Source organism: Phyllopteryx taeniolatus, chromosome 11 (assembly GCF_024500385.1).
Source record: "Phyllopteryx taeniolatus isolate TA_2022b chromosome 11, UOR_Ptae_1.2, whole genome shotgun sequence".
Classification (NCBI taxonomy): domain Eukaryota; kingdom Metazoa; phylum Chordata; class Actinopteri; order Syngnathiformes; family Syngnathidae; genus Phyllopteryx; species Phyllopteryx taeniolatus.
In genome coordinates this window covers 20,826,755-20,846,574 of record NC_084512.1, presented here as the reverse complement: position 1 = coordinate 20,846,574, position 19,820 = coordinate 20,826,755, and the positions used below count along the sequence as shown (strand labels likewise).

General features: G+C 40.3%; 1 protein-coding gene across 4 annotated transcripts in view; it reads right to left on the bottom strand.

The window, feature by feature from the left end:
• Window positions 1-19,820, bottom strand: part of chrm3a (cholinergic receptor, muscarinic 3a) — an 81,397-nt gene that overhangs the window by 38,025 nt on the left and 23,552 nt on the right. For all 4 annotated transcript variants that reach the window (XR_009790967.1, XR_009790966.1, XM_061791089.1 and 1 more), the window contains one exon: window positions 5,650-5,764. The gene's annotated coding sequence lies outside the window, so the exon portion shown is untranslated. The remainder of the gene's footprint in view (window positions 1-5,649; window positions 5,765-19,820) is intronic.

Here is a 19,820-nt window from a genome sequence, read left to right as displayed (position 1 = left end):
GGAAGGTGAACCAGGGAGAATGAACGAATATGACACCACAGATTCAGAAAAGCAGGAAATCTCCCATTCATGGCCTCATTTAAGAGAATAGTTTAATGTGTAACAGTTCCCAAAAAGGATTTGTGGTGAATGGGTTATCTTGTGCAAGCAAAAACGTGTTTCAGTTGTTATCATTAGCTAATTTAGCATTTTCTGTTCGACAGTTCACAACGTAAGCATAGCTATGGGAACGCATTTTGATAACATGTCCAGTGATTAGTTTTGCCTCATTAGCAACATTTAGTTGCCCTACTAATATGCCAAAGTTGCACATACTAGCACATCGACCTTAAGCTAGCCATCCATCACCTGATAGTTCACGCACATCTGACGTGCACAATTACTGGGAAAAAGTTGTGTGAGCAAGTATACGTAGGTGCTTTGATACAAGGAATACAAGCTCGGTACATTTATCATCGCAAAGGTTGAACAGGGATAATGGCTTTTTCAAGCTATTGACACACTGGTAATTAAGTGTCTATAGGTTAGGCGGCTATAGGTTAATGGAAGCGCATCAGCAAATCACGATGGCAGCTGGAGGCGGTGGTGCTCGTGTCTTTTCATGCCAAAAAGCCCCCGCTGCCACCACCACCATCCCCATTTATCCTGTTACAAAAGGTAAAACAAGGACAGTGGATGATATATGCACTTTAAATTCATTAAGGGTCACCCCATTTGTTTTGGAGAAGGGATTGAGAGAAGAGAATACTAGATTTTCTGGTGGCTAGTGTCATGACATAAGGTTGCCTCTTTTTATTTTATTTTTTACTCGTCTAGCTTCCGTTACCATGACAACCAGGGGCGACACCTGAGCATTGGACTAGAGTGGCTACTACATGTAGGAGCGGAGGCCAAATAAAAGTGAGTGCCCGTAAAGAAACGAAAAGTAATTTCACTCATGGATGCAGCACTTCATACGAAGAGCAGAAAGATTCGCTCGCAGACACATTTTCAAAAATAGGCAGATGACAAAACAATTATTTGATTGATGGGTGGGGCAAGCACTGGGGAACCTTGTCTACAGGCTGTTAAAAAGTCAATTATCCATAATAGGCCTCATTTAAAAGTCTCTCTGGTAGATGAAACAAGTGCAAGCAAAGACCTTCAGGTGCATAGTGGAAAAAAAACGTATCCGTCACAATTGCATTGCTGATTCTGGCACAGATTAGCATAGCCTGTAAAGAATTGCTGATATCACTAAAACAGGCTATACTAATTAAAGCCAGAATCATCAATCACCCATCTTCAGACCCCGTCGTCAAAGTGGAGGATAGTTTTTTGTTCCAAGCTGAAGCTGAAGTTGGAAGTGAATCAAACGTTAGTGTCAAGAGAGGAGCAGATGGTTAGAAGAAAAACAGATCGCTCGGCTGCATGCAGATAAAAATAAAATGTATTCAAGGATTAAATGTGAACACCTTCTTTCATTTCATTCTATACCATCGCCTTGCTAAAGGCTTTGAGGAGTGGAACACTTCACAATCCTTCTTCCCTCATGACTGAACTCAACATGTGCTCGAGTACAGTTAGGGAGCAGAGAGCAGGTCTTGAGGACAGACATTATCTCGTTCTCCAAGCTTCTATGATCACACAGATGCTATGTCAGACTTGTACAGCATTGCAAAACCTTATGCGAGGTTTGTCTTCATAATGACACCGTGCATATAATGGACAGTCCGCCTCGGGAGAGCGTACAAAGAAGAAGGAAGACAAATGTGCAATGTTGGACACTGGAAATTAACAAGCGCAAAAACTTCGGAAGATCCTGTGTGACTAAACCAATGAGAATAGCTGCAACTGCAGATAACTTTTTTTTTTAAATGATTATTATTTAGGCCCTGACGCAGCCTTGTAGCACTTTGCTCAAAGAAGAATTGTTGCAGTTTTTGGGAGCCTTTCTTTAGATCACGCATCTGCCTGATGATTATAAAAGAAGACCACTGAGCTCCTGTAACAAGGGCGCTTCCCTGGCCTTAGACTCATATTTCAACGACGCGATGTTGCCTCTGTTTGCTTTGGTTTGCTCTCGGAACCTTTTGACAATAAAACAGTACCAGAGTAAAGCTGTTCATCAGGGTTGTCCGACAAGCCCGAAGACTTCAATTATTTTACACTGAGCTGTGGGCCAGAAAATATAGCCCAGTGACAATTTAACATCACAACCATGCAGACACAAGATCAAGTTCTCGTCACAATAATGAGATTTTTATCGTGGACTTTAAGAGATAAGAATTCCTGGGTGGTTTTTGTAAACCAAATAGGTAAACTGGTATGTTACAATGTCTAAAGACAGAAAGAGCAGCAAGGCCATGTTACAGTATTTTTAATGGATCAGGGACAACATAAGCCTCGTATTTGATGTGATGCTGACGATCTTTATGTGGATTCATCGTGCTAAAAATATGTAATTTCACTGAGGAGATGTCCAAAGTTGGAGTTTGGGACCTATTTCAAAAAGACATTTAAAGGTTGATTTTCTTTTTTCTGAGGTCTTTTAGGATTTAATCCATAATAAAGTGTTTCAGAAGCTACTGTAATTGGCAGTCTCTAGTTTAAAACCAGGGCGGAGCCTATGGTAAAGTCATCATTTTACTGCATTGCGAGTTCAAGGCTTATCTTGTTTTTTGGTTGCACCAGCATTTTTTAAAGAGATTTATCAGAAGATGTAAATGGTGCTTGACAGGCTTAGAAAAGCAGAAGAGTGCTGAGGGCAGTCCATCTCTGCGCATAGTAGAATCTTTGAAATGGTTTTCCTTACTTGTTGTAGGCGCAAATTCAGTCTGTAAATCTGAAGCTGATAATCCCTAATGGAGACCAGTGCATATTAAAAATACATTGTGTGAAAATCATGAGTAGGAACCGTTGGGATTTCGGGATGGAGGTGGAGAGTCTTGCAGGAATTGAAGAGGGTAAATTTTGAGTACAACCGTTAACTTCTTGTAATTTCCAGAAGCTAAAATGAAAAATATATGAATTGGATTTAATATGTGCCTTGGTAGAAGGATGGGAAATCAATGTAACACACGCCTTTATCAAGTTAACGCCCTTTCTCAAGGCGTGCGCTTACAGAAAATGAAATTGGAAAAAAAGTAAACAAATAATGCCATGAGGTATAATAACTGACCAAACTTTATAAAGACACGTAGGGTGAGGGCGTAACAGGGAAAGTCAAGTCAACCACAGTGGAAACACTGACTGGAAGAGGCCAACAATGTGAGTCCTTTTAGACAAAACTGTCACAGGATGAGTTACTAAGGCGCACGGGCGACACTTCGCTATTGGGCTGCGCAATCTGGGGAGACAATCCAATTAGACTTGTGACATGCCACCTTACTGTGTCCAAGCCTGCCCCTGAAAACCCTCACTGGCTGAATGAGGGAAGATGACAACAGACTGGACTATAACCATTTGTCACTGTTTATTAAATGTTACTCGGCTATTTAGCTGAATATTAAAACACATCAAGAGACTAAATAAGCTAATTTGTCGATAGTTTTCACATATATTCAGCTCTTTTTCTTTTTAGACCATGATAACACACTGCATTAAATGTACCTTTGAAGTTCCCAAAAGTGTCATCTTTTGCTTTGATATGTGTTACAATAGATAATAGATACCCCCTTACTAACCACAATGTAGGAATATGTATCCACTTAATAGGGGTGTAACACAATGCTGATTTACTACACAGTGTCATTTGGGAAACTAGCTTCTTCCCATTCGATCGACCTCCTCAAATTCCACAAAACCAATATCTCCTTCTGTCTGTTGTGACAGATGCTTTTCAATATACAAATAAGGCGAAGTGGAAATATTCTTCCGACTGCGTGTAATTTTGAAGACCAGTTGACTCTCGCTTTGAAGGGATTTCTGCGCCGCATCTCGCAACTTAAGCGATTAAAATCCAGCCCCCAATTTCGCCCCCCAACAAAAACATGAAAGTCATATCAATTTACCCAAAAGTGACAGAGGAGCTGCATTGCTTGAGACAGGTAATTACAGTGGCAGGAATGAAGTGACACAAGTGGTTTGTCTGCGTCTTCCTGTCTGAGCCCACCCAAATGTGCTCGTTGGTATCTCTTGTAATACCACCCCTCCTGGCAGCGCCCAGCCAAATGAGGTGCACGCTGACTGAATTCTATCCAACGCTCCACTGCTTGTAAAACATGACTCACACACTTACACACGCAAATATACACACTTATATAAATGCACGCTAGGTGACAAATTGTAAAGTCACTGAAGTCCAATCACCCAAAAGGCATTTACACTCGACTCGCTCCAATCACAAATAAGCCTTTTGGCCCATTAATGAAAATGATGGCTTTCATTTTTTCGCTGTTAGTTTCACTTACGGAGATGTTGCATTGATTACAACCTCAAGCTGAGCTCGCAGAGGACTACATGAATGCAAATGGGGCATCACTTGATTTGCTCACACCAAAAAGCTATTTATTTTCTTTCGGAGATGAAACCGTTCAGTCTGAAACAACCGATTTATTGATGAGCAATAGTAGTGATTGTTTTTGGTCCTTTTTTAAGTTCACTGGTTTCAGGTTTGTGAAATGAGAAAGTCAAAAAAGCTGTGTAAATCACAGTTTATGTAATGGGGAAAATAAAAGATTATATTTACGTTTCTGGATTCTTAGCCATTCAGACTTAGCCTGCTCCATGTTGACAAAATTCCTTTATAAATAATTTGATGCAAAAGGGAAGTAAAAAAAAAAAAGAAAAAAAAAATACATTTTCCCAGAAAAACATGAAAGGTAACGTGTTTGACAGACATGGCTGACCAAGGCTGTAATACTGGCTTTTTCTATAACTTGGACTTATAAGATTCGCATCCCCCCTACATAAAACATGCCCCATTTAAAGATGTAGAGGATGAATTTTAAGAGTTCTTTTTTGCAACAAAATAAAAGCCAAATTAAAAGAAAAAGGTATATCTAGCCATGCCATTCATTTTGATTCTATCATCTGTTGTTCATACCAAGCCAAGGTATGAAAGTATTTATGTTTGTAAAATTTTGCAGGACAAGGTAAATAAATGTAATTGTTCAGAATAACTCAAAAGGATTCAATGCATTTTGGAAAATAACGCTTTGTATCCAAACGGAATTTTAGCAAAATTCATACACACGCTGTAAATGGCGAATTCCAAGCTTTAACACCAACTGAAACGTGCATCAGTTGGGAACCCCTGTTCTGAGTATGTATGATTTTATCCCATGTGGCGTCAGATGATTGTCACAAAGAACCTGAAGTCCTTATATTAAAATTGGACTTAGGATACTTTTACTTTTTCCTCACACCTCCTACAAAATACTATATACCTAATTTCAAAATGCAAAAAGTTAATTAATGACCCAATTTTTCATCTAATTTTAAACCTCCTGTATCGCCCTGTCGGAAACTCGACATGTTGTATTTCTTTTTTTTTTTTTTGCAAAATTGAGCGCTCGGCAGAAGCTACAGTACGTACATTAATTAATCCGGTGGGGACATTTGTTTGCGTATGTGTTTTGTCTTTTGGATTTGTATCCTTCAACACGAATGTTGTTGGTTCACATCCATGTCATCATGCTGAAGAGAGTCTGAACGGGCTCAGCTTACCAAACATTTTGGGGAGGTGAAGTGTCTGGAGGTCACCTTTCAGCCGGATGCCTTTCGGTGTCACTGTTGTCTGCTGGGGGAGCAAGATGATCCCTCTCGCCGTGAATCATGGCGTCTACATGGCGGACACAAGGAGTGAGGGAATGCGGAGATAGAGGGAACAAAAAGGAGAAGATAAAAGAAAATCTATGAGAATGACTACATTTGAAAATGCGTCATTGGAGCACTTTTTGGAAACGATCAAAAACAAGGGCCAAAGCAACATAATGTCCTGAGTATAATGTACCAGACAGTACAAGTAAGTCACTCCCAAACATCTCGTATTGCGCCTAACCGTAACGTTCTTTATTTATGCAATTTGATTTAATCAAGGTTCTTCTTAAGTAACGAGCGCTACAGGCTGGGTAATATGTGTCAAAGGAAAGATTGGCATCTTTTTATGTCTCGTGAAGTCTGCATGCCTTATATAGTCGCAGTTTAGTGTTGCACACTGCTTGATGGAGCCAGGGTGTGGTAACAACGGAAGCGCACCCACAGACAGCTCATTAAGCGCTAGTCTCCCCGAGTACAAAGAGACAACATACAGTAACGGAGTGCTTCCCCAGAGTGAAACGACATTCTTTAAAACGGAAGTTCCAGCTCATCAGGATGGCTTAATGTAAAATAAATAAAGAAATAAATAATAACAATAATGGGAGAAAGGTGGGCAGAGGTGAAGGCTGAGGCAGCGTAATAAAAGTCAAGGATATCACAAACACCTTGAGGTCGCGCTAACAAGAGAGCACAAGCGTCTCATTTTCATACTACAAATGGAACAGCGAAAGGTCAATGAAGCAAGCGTTCCTCATCTGATAGGAGACAGCGTGACGTTTATCGCTTTGGCACCCAACCACTTAATTATTCCAACGTAGTCCAGAAACCTTTCATAAACAAGGTGAAAATTGGAGACATTTCAATCAACAGGAGACTGAGGGCGTAGAGAAAGGGGGCTACTGCCGGAAAGCGGAGACTGCAGAGTATAATACCCAAGAATACATATAGCATATAGCATTCACTGAGAAGAAGGGTCTGAGATTAAGGGCAGTAAGAAAACGGACCGCTGCAGCAAAGCAGAGTATAATACCGCAGCCACCTGCGACCTTCAGTCATCTTTCCCCATCGATATGAATTTAAATGTCGTTTCGCCATTGCTGGCTCCCCTAAAAAACTAATGTTTTTGTAATGTGCTCTTTAATATGGAAACTATCAAATAGCAATAGCATAATTAATTTAAATGTAAAGAATTAAACAGTTCGTGCGTCATGATTAATTCACCGAGGCTCCTCCTGGTGTTTGTGACTTGGCCTTCGGGGGGGAGTATAACCCTGTCATGTGGACACAAGCAAGGAGGAGGTTCACAACCTCTGGAAGCTGCAGTAATATCAATCATTTTACACAAATGAGAAAGAATATATGCCTCTTATTATTGTTATATTACATGTTGATGGTCCGTTTGTGTTCAAATATCATTAGCTTAAAAGGTTACAGTATAACACGACACATAGATGCTATTTGTTAGCCCATCCATGGTGTTTCCTATGATGTGTTAGCATTAAGATAGCAGACTTTAGGACAAAGTAATGTGGGTTTTAAATACACAACATGAACTTCTCTTTGTTTCATGTTTAGGTTAACAGGAAACCTCAACTGGGAGTGGCATTAAAAAAGCTTGGTGGCTCTTTTTTTTTTTTTTTTGCTACCTGCGAAAACATTGCTTTTTGTGACGTCAGTTGAGTTCACTGCCACCATACAGTGCTAGGAGCTAAAATTTTCAAGTCGAGCAAAAAAAAAAAACAGCAGAACGAGAGTTCATATCTGTCAGAAAACAGCTGCAATGAATCTATAAGTCAGATTTACTTCTAAACAGGTCTAATATAATATATAATAATATAATAATTTGATTAATAATTCCTCAAATTGGCTAATTAAAATGTATTCATTCAATTTGTATTTCTTTTTTATTTCATTTATTATTTTTAAATAAATACAATTACCTAATACAATACAATAAAATAAGTAGTCGTAAAAATTTTAAATATTACATGTACATAATTGGTTAATTCATCCAAATTCAAATAATTATAAATAATAAAATAAAACATGAGAATTGAATATTTCATTATTTAAATAAGCTCTTAGATATATATATTTTTTACTACTCTATGAATGACCTTGCCTATATGTCCGTTTTAAAAATTACATACTGGAGCAGAAAACTTTGCCCTGTCAGTTTTAAGGGCATCCATCCATCCATCCATTTTCTGAGCCGCTTCTCCTCACTAGGGTCGCGGGCGTGCTGGAGCCTATCCCAGCTGTCATCGGGCAGGAGGCGGGGTACACCCTGAACTGGTTGCCAGCCAATCGCAGGGCACATAGGAACAAACAACCATTCGCACTCACAGTCATGCCTACGGGCAATTTAGAGTCTCCAATTAATGCATGTTTTTGGGAAGTGGGAGGAAACCGGAGTGCCCGGAGAAAACCCACGCAGGCACGGGGAGAACATGCAAACTCCACACAGGCGGGGCCGGAGATTGAACCCGGGTCCTCAGAACTGTGAGGCTGACGCTCAAACCAGTCGGCCACCGTGCCGCCAGTTTTAAGGGCATGTATTACCCAATTTATTTTTTGCAAAAATGTTTAGTGTGTAACTAAAGCAAGAAACATTCAGTCATGCTAACATCATTACGCCATTGTATTCAGCAAACTCAAACAATGTAATGTAGATGAGTTTCTTTCATTAGCAACGTTTGCTATATTTGATTTATCCTAGCAGGTCAGTCAATATTAACATTCCTTTTCATTTCATATATCATTATTAAACACTGGTTATAATAGGGTTTAATGCTAATGCTAATGCTATGTCTGTTGGTTAAACCAGCAGTCCAACAATCGCTAATTACATACCTGTAAACAAAGCAGGTAAACGCGGGTCTATTGATATCTAAAACAGTTCTAATTTTAGTTTAGTTGGAGCCCATTAACACCGTTTTAAATACTTTCACGAGCAGGGAGGCTCATTTTTTGCTGAGGCTTTGCATCTCATGAAGGACTTTGCCAGCACGTCTGCATGAAATATGCAACAGTCCGATGTAAAACGCAGACATGCTGACGTGACGCATATTTAAAGCAGGCCCACGGCTTCCTTCAGTCAACTGAATGGAGGGCACACGTGCACCGCCCGCCATTATTCCTCCTCCATGTTGCAGCCCTCTATCTCACCACGCTAAATGAACTCGATGCACTTCCAATTTTTTTTTTCCTGAAATTACATCGATAGTCTTCTCTCCGATGAGCCTTACAAAGTTAAACACAAGTTGTAGTACCACATGAGCAAAGTGGAGAGTGTGGACGATAATACTACAAGAAACCACACCATATTGTCACATCAGACAAATGTTATTCAAGAGGAGATTGGTCGTGGCAAGGCAAATTGGAGAATGTAAAATACTGTTGAAATTGCGACTGTAACGAACCCATCAGTCTAGACACCAGACACTCGAACAAACAACAAAAATGAATGAGAAAATCAGGTATCCTGTATTGACTTCAATATCAGAGACAAAGTTTACCCGAGAGAAGATCGAGGATAGAGAGGAAACGGACCTCCAAGTGGAGACTGTGATGAATAATACTGGAGAAAGCACCCCCTAATGAACTCATAAATTGGGATGAGAAATGCGACCAATGTAGGAGACTGGGGGTCACCTGTATTTATCGGAGACAAATTTAATCTGAGTGGTGGCTAAGGCTGGCGAGAAAACAGACCAATGAAGCCAAGCAGAAACTGTGGAGTATGATACTGTAGGAAGGAAACCGCATTGAACACATCAATTGAAACAAAACAAGTCTCCTGTAATTATATCTTCGCAGAGAGGAGACTAAAGATGTCGAGAAAACTGACCTCCACAGCAAAGTGGAGACTGTGAAGCATCAGCTTTAGTTTTATCATTTCGAGCAGTGTCTCCTCACATCTTACAAAGACAAATTCGCTCGACCAGTTAACATCCAGAAGTTATTTACATCACCCATATGAAACCAGGTGACCAGGTACAAGAATAGTATCCCTTTATACTTGGTACTACTTTTTTTTTACTATATGAAATGCATCAATAGTGAGTGGCGTCATGTCAAGAGCACTGAATGAGCTTTACGCGACAAACAGGATTTAATTAGTCCAATTAAACAAATGCTGAGATTGGTGGTGACATTAATAGATGGAAGGAACAAAAGCACTGTGGTTCCTAATCGGGGCTGCAGCCAATCCTCCCAGTAACACAACTCTGTCTTCGGAAATTATTTATGAGGTGAAATAAAAAAAGAAAAAGAAACCTTTCTGGCATATCACAGGCACCATATTTCACTTTCCTTTTTGCGCTTAGAAAAAGCACTAGAATACAATTCAAAAGGATGAGCCCGCAGACAGCAAATAATAATAAAACAAATGAGTGAGACAGACAGACAGGCAGATTAGAAAGGCGCCAATCTTAAAATAAAGCATCAGATTAAACACTCACAAAGGAGCAATAAAAGCATATAAAAAAAAAGCAATAGTGTTTGTCGAAGTGGGAGGAATGTTTGTTTTTTGCAAATGGTGGCACGCAACTGCGCAATTACATGCGACATCACCATGCTCACAGCAAAAATTCAACTGCTCCCGGACAAGCCTCATTTAAGTTTTACATTTTTTTTTTCTTAGTCAATTGTTTTAGCGTCTGGGCTGGTGATTCTCCGCCGTAACAACAGCTGAGCATCTCATCGTGCGACGTTTCCTGCCAAATGAGCTGTAAACCTTGGAGGAGGCGTGCTGCGTACTTGGCAGAAAATGAAAATAAATTGATTGGGCAAACAGATGGAAGAGAGGCTGAGACCGTGACGGACCCTGACACCGCAAAGGAGACCAACAATAGACTACAGACTAATCACAAAATGTTAGGGATATATTCAGCTTTCAGGTGAAACTTCAGAATGAACCCAAAATGCACTATAACCTTTACAGGTCAACTTAATTTGACCTTCTCTAAACTTATGTCAAACTGTTTCAGTACTTTTTTTCCCCACAGCTTGCTGTTCTCTCGCAAGGACATGAAAAGCACAATTCATAGTTTCAATGAACCCAAGGTTGCAAAGGGTAAACAGAAAAAAAAAAAAAGAACACATACAACCAACAGAAGAATTTAAGCAAGTGGCAGCAAAGTTAAGTTATGAAGTTATTGATTGAAGACTACTTTAAACAGATACGATTTGAGGCTGGATTTGAAGCAGTCCAGAGACGAATGTCCACAGAGAGAGAATTCCAGAGGGTGAGTCAGAAGTAAGGGATGGTGAGGAGACCAGAGTCCGTTGAGCGCATCACCCGGGATGAGTTGTGGGGTGGAGTTGGTTGTATAGGTGCTGAGCGGCAAAGGTAAGAAGGGCCTGATAGCTGTGGAGTTTGTATGTGATGCAGGATTTGATGGAAAGCCAGCGGAGATAGATGAGGGTGGGTGTGATGTGATGTCATGGTTTTATGCAGCTCAGGACCCCGGCAGCACAGTTTTGTACATATTGTTTGTTTTTAAATACACAATGTGTAAATCTCTTTTGTTTTATGTATAGTTTGAAAGGAAACTTCAACTGGAGTGGCAGTAAACATCTTAAAGCCAATCTTCTGAAGAATTGTTCACTATCTGCCAAACTGCTGCTTGTTGTGAAGTGAGATGAGTTGAGTTCACTGCCACCATACAACACTTGTAATCCATTTTTTTTTTCTTCACAAGTTAAAGCAAATTAAAAAAATAAATAAATAAACATTTGTTTTAAAAATCAGCTGAACAACAACTCGCAGTGGTGGGAGTAAGTCAAGTATGTGCAAAAAGTCGAGTCAAGTCATTACTTGGTTTGAACAATTTGCAGGTCAAGTCATACAATCTTGCTCCAGTGACAACATATAATGGAGCGGTCATAAAATGTTTTTCCACAACTTATCTTCCCCAGAAATCATAACACTAAAATAAATATTCACACCTTATAAAAGTTAAATGAACAACAACTGAGAAAATGGTTGATTTAACTTATTGCACTGAATTGTTTTAAAGTTGGACTTCCAACTCAATTTAACTGAACTTTATTACAAAAGTGCTGTGTGATGACAGCCTTGTAACTCCAACGGTTCTTCAGAGAACACAATTCAGCAAAAGCCAAGACTGTCCTGTTTCTGTTGGTCAAATATAATTACATGTGTACCTCATGGGCTAAAGCAGAATGAAAGATTCATAACTCAGGGAATAATACATGACATAAAAATGTTGCCATCCTTTGGAAAAAAAATGTGAACAAAATCTGCATTCCTCCTGTGTCCTCTACTTTAATTAAATCACTCAGTCGGATTTGTTAATTTATTTAAAAGCACTGACTCTGGATAATTAACAATTGTTATTAGATTAAAGGGTATGTTTTCATATGCTCACGTTTTTTTGCGAGGCTAGCCAAAGATCCATAGCCACTTTCAAGCAATGGCCGGACTACACTGTGTGAAACACTATCATGTCAAAGGCCTATAGGTGAGTCTTGAGTTGCCTTGAGTTTTTTGGGCTGCACAGATTAGCGTTCGCTTCTGTCGAGCGACACATACTTGATTCCCGTATTACTCGGTGAAGATATCGACGTGGTGGCAGTCGATATTTTTCTATTGTGATATATCTATGCACCACATGACCAGTCTCTCATTTTCGTGACACTGGACCGCTCCCTCATGCTGTCAAGACACTTGGGAATTGTTTTAAATTGTGGGGAAAAAAAGCAAAGCGGCTCAGAAAATGGATAGATGGATGGATGGAAAAAAAGCATAACTTAATACTTTAAGACTCTATCAGTTAATTCAAATTATAGAGACAGCTCTCAGTACACCACATACCGTTACATCAACACCTCTCTGACAATGTCAATATCGCATTATATGTACAGTATACAATGATCCTTGAAGCGACACATACACACGGAGGCATGACATGATTGGCCGGGCCATAAATTGCTTGTTAAGCTGACCTCATGCTACATCTACACTCAATGGCCACTCAGTAAAAAAAATTAATAAAAAAAAAAAAAAAGAGAGAGAGAGACTGTCATCATAGCAGATGACTCACAGCCGGCTATAATGACTGTCAAGCACACACATGCACAAAACCTAATGGGGCGAAAGAAGCACTCAAAACCTCCCCAGTCAAGACAAGCGCCCACACGATAAAGGCGCAAGGTGAAGGTGATGCCACACAAACAAAGAAGGATAACATTACAGTTTACACACATACACACACACACACTTTGGCCATGCATATTATGTACACTGAATTCTAAAAAGCTTACTAAAAACATTTTCTCCTCAACGTGGTCAAAAATTCATACATTTTTGCAAGTGAGTCTATCCTGTTGAAAATGTGTGTAGTCCACAAAATTCCCTAAGTAGACCCCATGGACAAAAATAAAAATTGCCCCTACATTAGTTTGCATGTTAGCTTACCCATGTCACAACAGTTGCAAACAAAAATGAATGAATCCGTGTATCATATGTAAGTAGCTTCAATTGGATCAGGTGTGACTAATAAAGTGCATGTCAGTGCAGTCAGAGCTGTGCTCTTGCTGTGATGCTCTCACAGCAAGACCAAAAGATTAAAAGGAAGCAGCAGAAGTGTAGTAAAATGATCTTTGGAATGTTCTCTACACTCCAGGATACTTCACACTTTTTTTTTTGTGGGCAAGTATGCATCCTTATCACGTCTGTAGCCTATTTGTCGTCAAGTGAGTGTGCGAGGGGTTGTTTGGAGTCAAAGGACGACCGCAGTCAGTTGAACATGCTCGAAATATACAGCAAAGTGCCAATTAGCTGGGAGCTTGAATGAGAAATTAAAAGAGAGCGCTCTCGCAACATCATTAACCCCTTGGTGCAACGTTTACCCCACCGTGCCCTCCCGATTTCATCGCATTCTGCCGAATGAGGGACCGAGTGGGTCGGGATTGGGACCATGGCCCCTTTGACGTTTTAACACCCAATGTTTTTCATCTCGGGCGGAGCGAAGCAGATCAAACAGCCTGTCCAAAAACTTAATTAGCGGTGCTCTGAATGTGAACGGACAGCCTAAGAGGAGGCGTGAGGCACAGAGGTGTGATGTGTGGTGGAAGAAACAAATGGGACGAGCAGGACCGCCATAAAGAGGTTTTAAGGATCAGTGCTGCTCTTGTGAACAAACAGAAAGCCTATTCTCATTCTTAATGTGTCATCATCTGCAAATAAGCTCCTTGTCCCCTGATGATTGTTACATTACGTGCACTTTTAAAAAAACACATTTCCCACAAATGATACGAATACACAAACTTGAGTTTCTAACAGTCGCGGAAATGGCAAAACACGAATGGCAGACCTCCACCAAGAACAATTCTAATTTAGATTATCCTTACTGCCGCTGTAGTCACGCAAAACCTCTGCATATAACAAAATACCGCTTCAGCAAGTATCAAAGCACTAACTCACTCTTTCTTGCAGCAACAAAAAGGATTGTTAGTACACTCACACTTCATCGCTTATCAAAGTTAAACTGCTAGATATCAGTCTCACCATAGATAACTAGATTCATAAAAAGCTATTTATTGACAGATGTTTAATTTGATAATTTACTAATTAGCTACCTATATAACTCATGAACTGTCTAGTCAACTTATTAGATAGTTAGTTGGCTAAAGACTGTGAGATTTGTCTTTTGTTTGTTTGTACCCAATATCATTAAAATATAAACAATGTATCTAATATTATAGTATTATATTGCAAAACAAGTTATTACAAAGGTAAGTATCTTACCATTACTATATAACGTGCCGAAAGCAAACGTGATCGGTCAGTATGGTTCCACTTGTGTCACGTAATGTGGCTACACGTAAGCCTTCAATGAGCTCCATGCGTCTTTGGGATGCCGTAAAAGCTCTAAGAAGCCATAACGCAACACGACAGTACCATTTATTAATTAACGGAAATAAGCGTGAATAGCCCGATAACTTGTGGTCGGCTATTGACTTCCATAGGTTTTCCGCCAACCAAGACACCACGTGACCATTTAGTGACGACAAGGTGAACGCTCCCGTAGCGGGTACTCAGCTAGCTAACTTACAAATTAGCCAACTAGCTAGCTCAAATAAACTAACTAGACAGTTAGTTGGCTTGCTATTGAGTTAGCTAGCTAGCGAATTAGTTTACTCAACAACTAACTAACCAACTGTCTAGATAACTAAAGTAGATCGAAATCTAACAATTCAGCTAGCTAACAAACTAGCAAGCTTATCAGATCGGTTGACTAGTTTAGTTTTCTAACTAATTAACTGGGCAGCTAACTAACATGACATCTAACTAACTAGCTAGCAAAACTAAGTAGCCATCGATCAAAAGAGATTGCTAACTAACAAATTGTTTAATTTCTGTTTTACAATGGTTTTACAACTTTTTTATTTTTTAACACGTTTGCGACATTTAAGAGTGTGATGACAGTTGAACCCGGAGGAGATTATTTCTTTTTCGATTATTTCCTATGGGAAAAACATGGGGGGAACAATAACAGAAGCTAATAGTTTATCAATACCTTTTGTGGATCCAGGTACTTAAGCTTTGATGGAACTGGCACTAGAGACAGAGAGCCAATGTTTCCCCAGCTGTGATGAGCTGTGGCGAGACACAAACAAGCGGTGGCCTGAGGCAAAAAGATGCTCGCCTAAATTGCTGAGCATCTTTTCAGCAAGCAGCGCCGACAGTCCTCTTTACACACGCCAATGCAAACGCACGCAGGAACAAAACGTTGAACTTGCTCCATCTTTCTACAAGTTTTTGTCTATTCATCCAGAAAACCTGTGCGGTCATATGACACTGATGCTGGACGGGTTGGAGGATCTGGGCTTTCACAATTTCTGTTCGGTCATCCCCAGACATGCTTGATCAAGTTGTTCCGCAATAAACTCATGCAAACATGCTTTTACATACCTTGCTTTTTTGCACTTGAACAGAAAAGGGTCTTACTAGGCTCAAGCGGTTTCCCTAAAGACGGTTAAGAGGTTTTTCACAATACTTCTTGTCCATTAAGTGTACCAAAAGTGATGCTCAATGGGTGGGTCTTTTCGAGATGCATCATACTGAGAAGTTTTTCTTAAAAGACATTCACTGCCATTGACGGATTTAGAAGTCAAATATCCATGTTAACTGGGAAGGCTTAATGAGTTATTAAGGGAAAATTGAGATTGAGACTGAGATTTATTGATTGATTGATTGATTGATTGATTGATTTAGAAAGGGCGTTACAGACTGATTTTTTGGGGGGTTGCGTTCTGGATATACACACTTTTCCCAGGATGCACAAATTGGTGACATTTCATGTTTAGGGCCCCAGAAAGGAACAATTATAATTAACTTGCGAACTATCATACTGGAATTAGTGGTGCGACAGTGAGTTAATAACGGCAACGCCAAGCCAGGAGTCTTCACTTTTTCATTCGGGGGCGAAACTTGGTTCAAACAGCTGAGGTTTTCTCGCCCATTACTGCTGCCACACTGGCGTGAATGAACAGCTGAGACTGTGACACGAATGCACGCACACACAAATAGACGTGCGGGCGCGCGCACACACTCAGCAGTGAGCCAGTCGAGTTGGACAAAATCTCCTCCTCGAGGTTCCCGTTTGGCTAATAAACAGCAAAGATGAAACAAAGTCAGAAACCAATACTGCTGCTGAGCTTCAACTCAAAGAATATTTATGTTTGTTCCTTTCTTTTTAACACACTCATTTTATTTTCAAATCGCGCAAATTGGCTTTTTCTGTCCTCGGGAAGCAAGTGTCCCCACAGCGAGAGCAAATGGTTGACTGCGTCATCAGAGCATCTGAGGAAGACAACATACCAGGAAGACTACAGTACAGTAGCACATTTCCATGACAAAATGTGAGAAATCTGACACGTCATATGTATACTCATTTACATGGCCACTTGTTGCTCGGCAGAGTTCATAGAACTGCATATTAAGCTGTCTCATAGCCCAATGGCGTGTGTCCAGTAAAAAAAATGAGCTTGTACAATTTTTGTGATTCTTTTTTCTTGTCGTTTAGACCCAAAACAAAAACAAAAATTATTAGAAACAAAAATCAAATCCTGAGCATTAACAGTCGGCTGCCCCAACTAGAAATTGGATGCCTAGTGTCCTGTATTGAGGTATTTGATGAAAATATGTCACAGACATGTTATTCAGACACCTAAGAATTGCTGTAAATTTTGAAAAACTATGTTTCCTTTGAATAATTATCAATGACTGCTATAAACATAACATGGCTAACAATCTGAGCCCTTTTAAATGAGAAAATAGCATAAAATACACTGTTTTCATTGCAGTGTTGACTGTGTTATGTGAGGACTGCACTCTCAACATAGTATCTTTCTGCTGGATCCTAGTGAAACGCTACTTCTAGATGATGTAAACATGTTTGAGTGAAGGCAATACTAAATAACTAACAATAAAATTTCAAAAATCAATATCTAGTAGTAGTTTAAATGTCACTGTAGTAAGACATGCCCTTTCTCCACCCGACTTAGCATGAAAAATGTTTCTGTTTTGCCGTCACGCTGAAGTTTGACCTTTCTCATACGAGATGCCGTCGAGTGCGCTGTAACATGACGCTAGGGGTGATACAAAACCAGCATGTCACATTGTTGTGTTGCATTCTTGTCCCTGCCTAGTGTATGATATCATAGTATTAGCCGTATTGCACTCTAAAAGCTTATAGCTTAAAGAAGATGGAAAGGACAATAAAAAAAAGAGAGGGATGGACATCCTAAATATGTCAAACGTTCAGTCAGTAAAACCACAAAAACCACATGTTTAGAAAACCCTCCACTCTCTTCTATTTATTTGCTGTTCAAAGTGAAACGAACACAAAAAAGCTTCTGCTCGCGTGAGTCTTTGGGTAAAGTCTAAATTCTGCTGCGAGCTGCGAGTGGCAGCAGCCAATGAATGATTCATGAGGCCCATTGTGGGCACACAGTCGTGAAATGGATTTTTAACACAGCTGATGCTGGTTCAATATTCTTCCTGTATGACAAAAACATGCATGGGGGGTGGGGGGTGGGACACCCCAGTGATCTAAAATGCAATGTTCAGGTTTGCGGGAAATGATACCTCCATCTAACAGCAAGAAGCTCCCCTCATCGTTCATTAGAAATGTGAGGTATGGCCTGCAGCTGTACACAGCGCTTCCATTTGGATTTTAAAGAAGACGCATGCACCTTTCCATCCATTTTCTACAGCGCTTGTCCTCATTGTAGGGTCTCGAGTGAGCTGGAGCCCATCCCAGCTGACTGGGCGAGAGGCAAGTGTACACCCTGCACCGGCCGGGGCTCCGCTGTATACTGGAGATAGACAGACGGACGACAGACGTGCAGATATATTGATAAATAGATACTGTTGACAGACAGATACTATGGCTAGTTGAGCTGCTGATTTTCAGCGATAGGCAGCGAACAAAAGATTTACTCGGTTGTCTAATTTCACAGTTGATGGGTGGACAGGCCTTCCAGAGACCCAACTATTTTTTAGCAATTAAAAAGCCAATTTTACATAAAATGTCTCTTTTAGGGCAGCACGGTTTTGTGGTTAGTGCATCGGTTCTCCCTGCGCTTGTGTGGGTTTTCTCCAGGTACTCAGGCTTCCTCACATGTTCCAAAAACATGCATGTTAGCGTCATTGAAGACTAAATCAGGTGAGCCCAAATGTATTTATGGTTTCCCCTCAGAGAACTGTTATGACTGTGAAACCATACAAATGTACAAACTGTATAATCTGCTCATCATATTATTACATATACACATCAAAATGATGTATCGCTAGTTTTGGAATCGGAAGTCAAAGAAAATAGCTTTTAGTTTAGTCCATTTATTTTAAAATGGGGTTTGGTAACAGAAAATGCTTGCAATAGCTCAAGGATATTAAAAATGAAGACAATTTACAATTTGGTCCAGATTTTAGCAAGAAACATGAAGTCGAAGCACACCGACACACATACTCTAAATGTGTCCATACGTGTGAAAGTGAATTGCTGTTTGTCTTTAAATGCGCCACTTGAGTTTCCATGTTTCCCAGGGTCCAACATGGACGCCAACGACAAAGCCAGGACTCGTACAAAAGATACAATCGATGCGCGGAATATTGCCAAATCGCAGCACATGCAGAACATACATATTCCAATAAAGATATACACCGCTGTGTATTTACGGATGGCGTTTCTCTCTTCTGGGGAAGTCACGGCACATCGTCGGACTACAAAACCTCTTCTGAGATTGGCACACATCTGCAAACCTCTTAATCTCCCGTGTCCACAGATCACCGGCGGGCTGTAAACTCAGCCGAGTGTCACAGATCGCAATCGTGCTTCCCCGGCTTCTATTTTAGGGCGGATCATGTTTTACGCTTGCAAATGTTACATCATGCCCTCCCCTGCAGCAACCTTTGCCTATCCTGCCTTTTGTCACCATGAAAAGATGGACTCAATTATTCAACACGGCAGCATCTGAGGCAAAAAGAGGTAATTGGGAAAGCTGGGAGCCTGCCAAGTACAGATGGGCATAAGAATCTATTCAACCATTAATTGATGTTTAAGAATTCGGTTGATTAGGTGAAATTGCTCTTTGAAGCAATTGAAGAAAAATGGAGCGCACTTGCCGAATAACAGAAGCTCTGTTGATCCAGTCTCAACTAGTTTGCCGGCTAATAAAGGACAAGATGACCGTCAGCTATGGGAAGTTGTCAATATGCAGTTATAGAAGGAATACATACTTGCAGGGGATTATTGTACTGAAAAATATCCAATAGCAGTCATCTGTCCTTTAGTGTGATTTTACGAAAGACTACGAAATGTTTTGGTAACTGGGCAATATGAAGCCACGTGCCTTCAGACCTCATGCGAGCAACCTCAACGTGTCACTGTGATAGATAAGGCAGGAGCAGAGATCAATGGACCTTGCTGTTTGGATGAGCCGAGCATTAGCGTGGGCCGCGTCATGTCACTGGCGCTCGCTGACGAATGGTCGTAGGAAACACAAATACGCATGGTCTCCACAAGGGATTTAGTTTTTTTCCT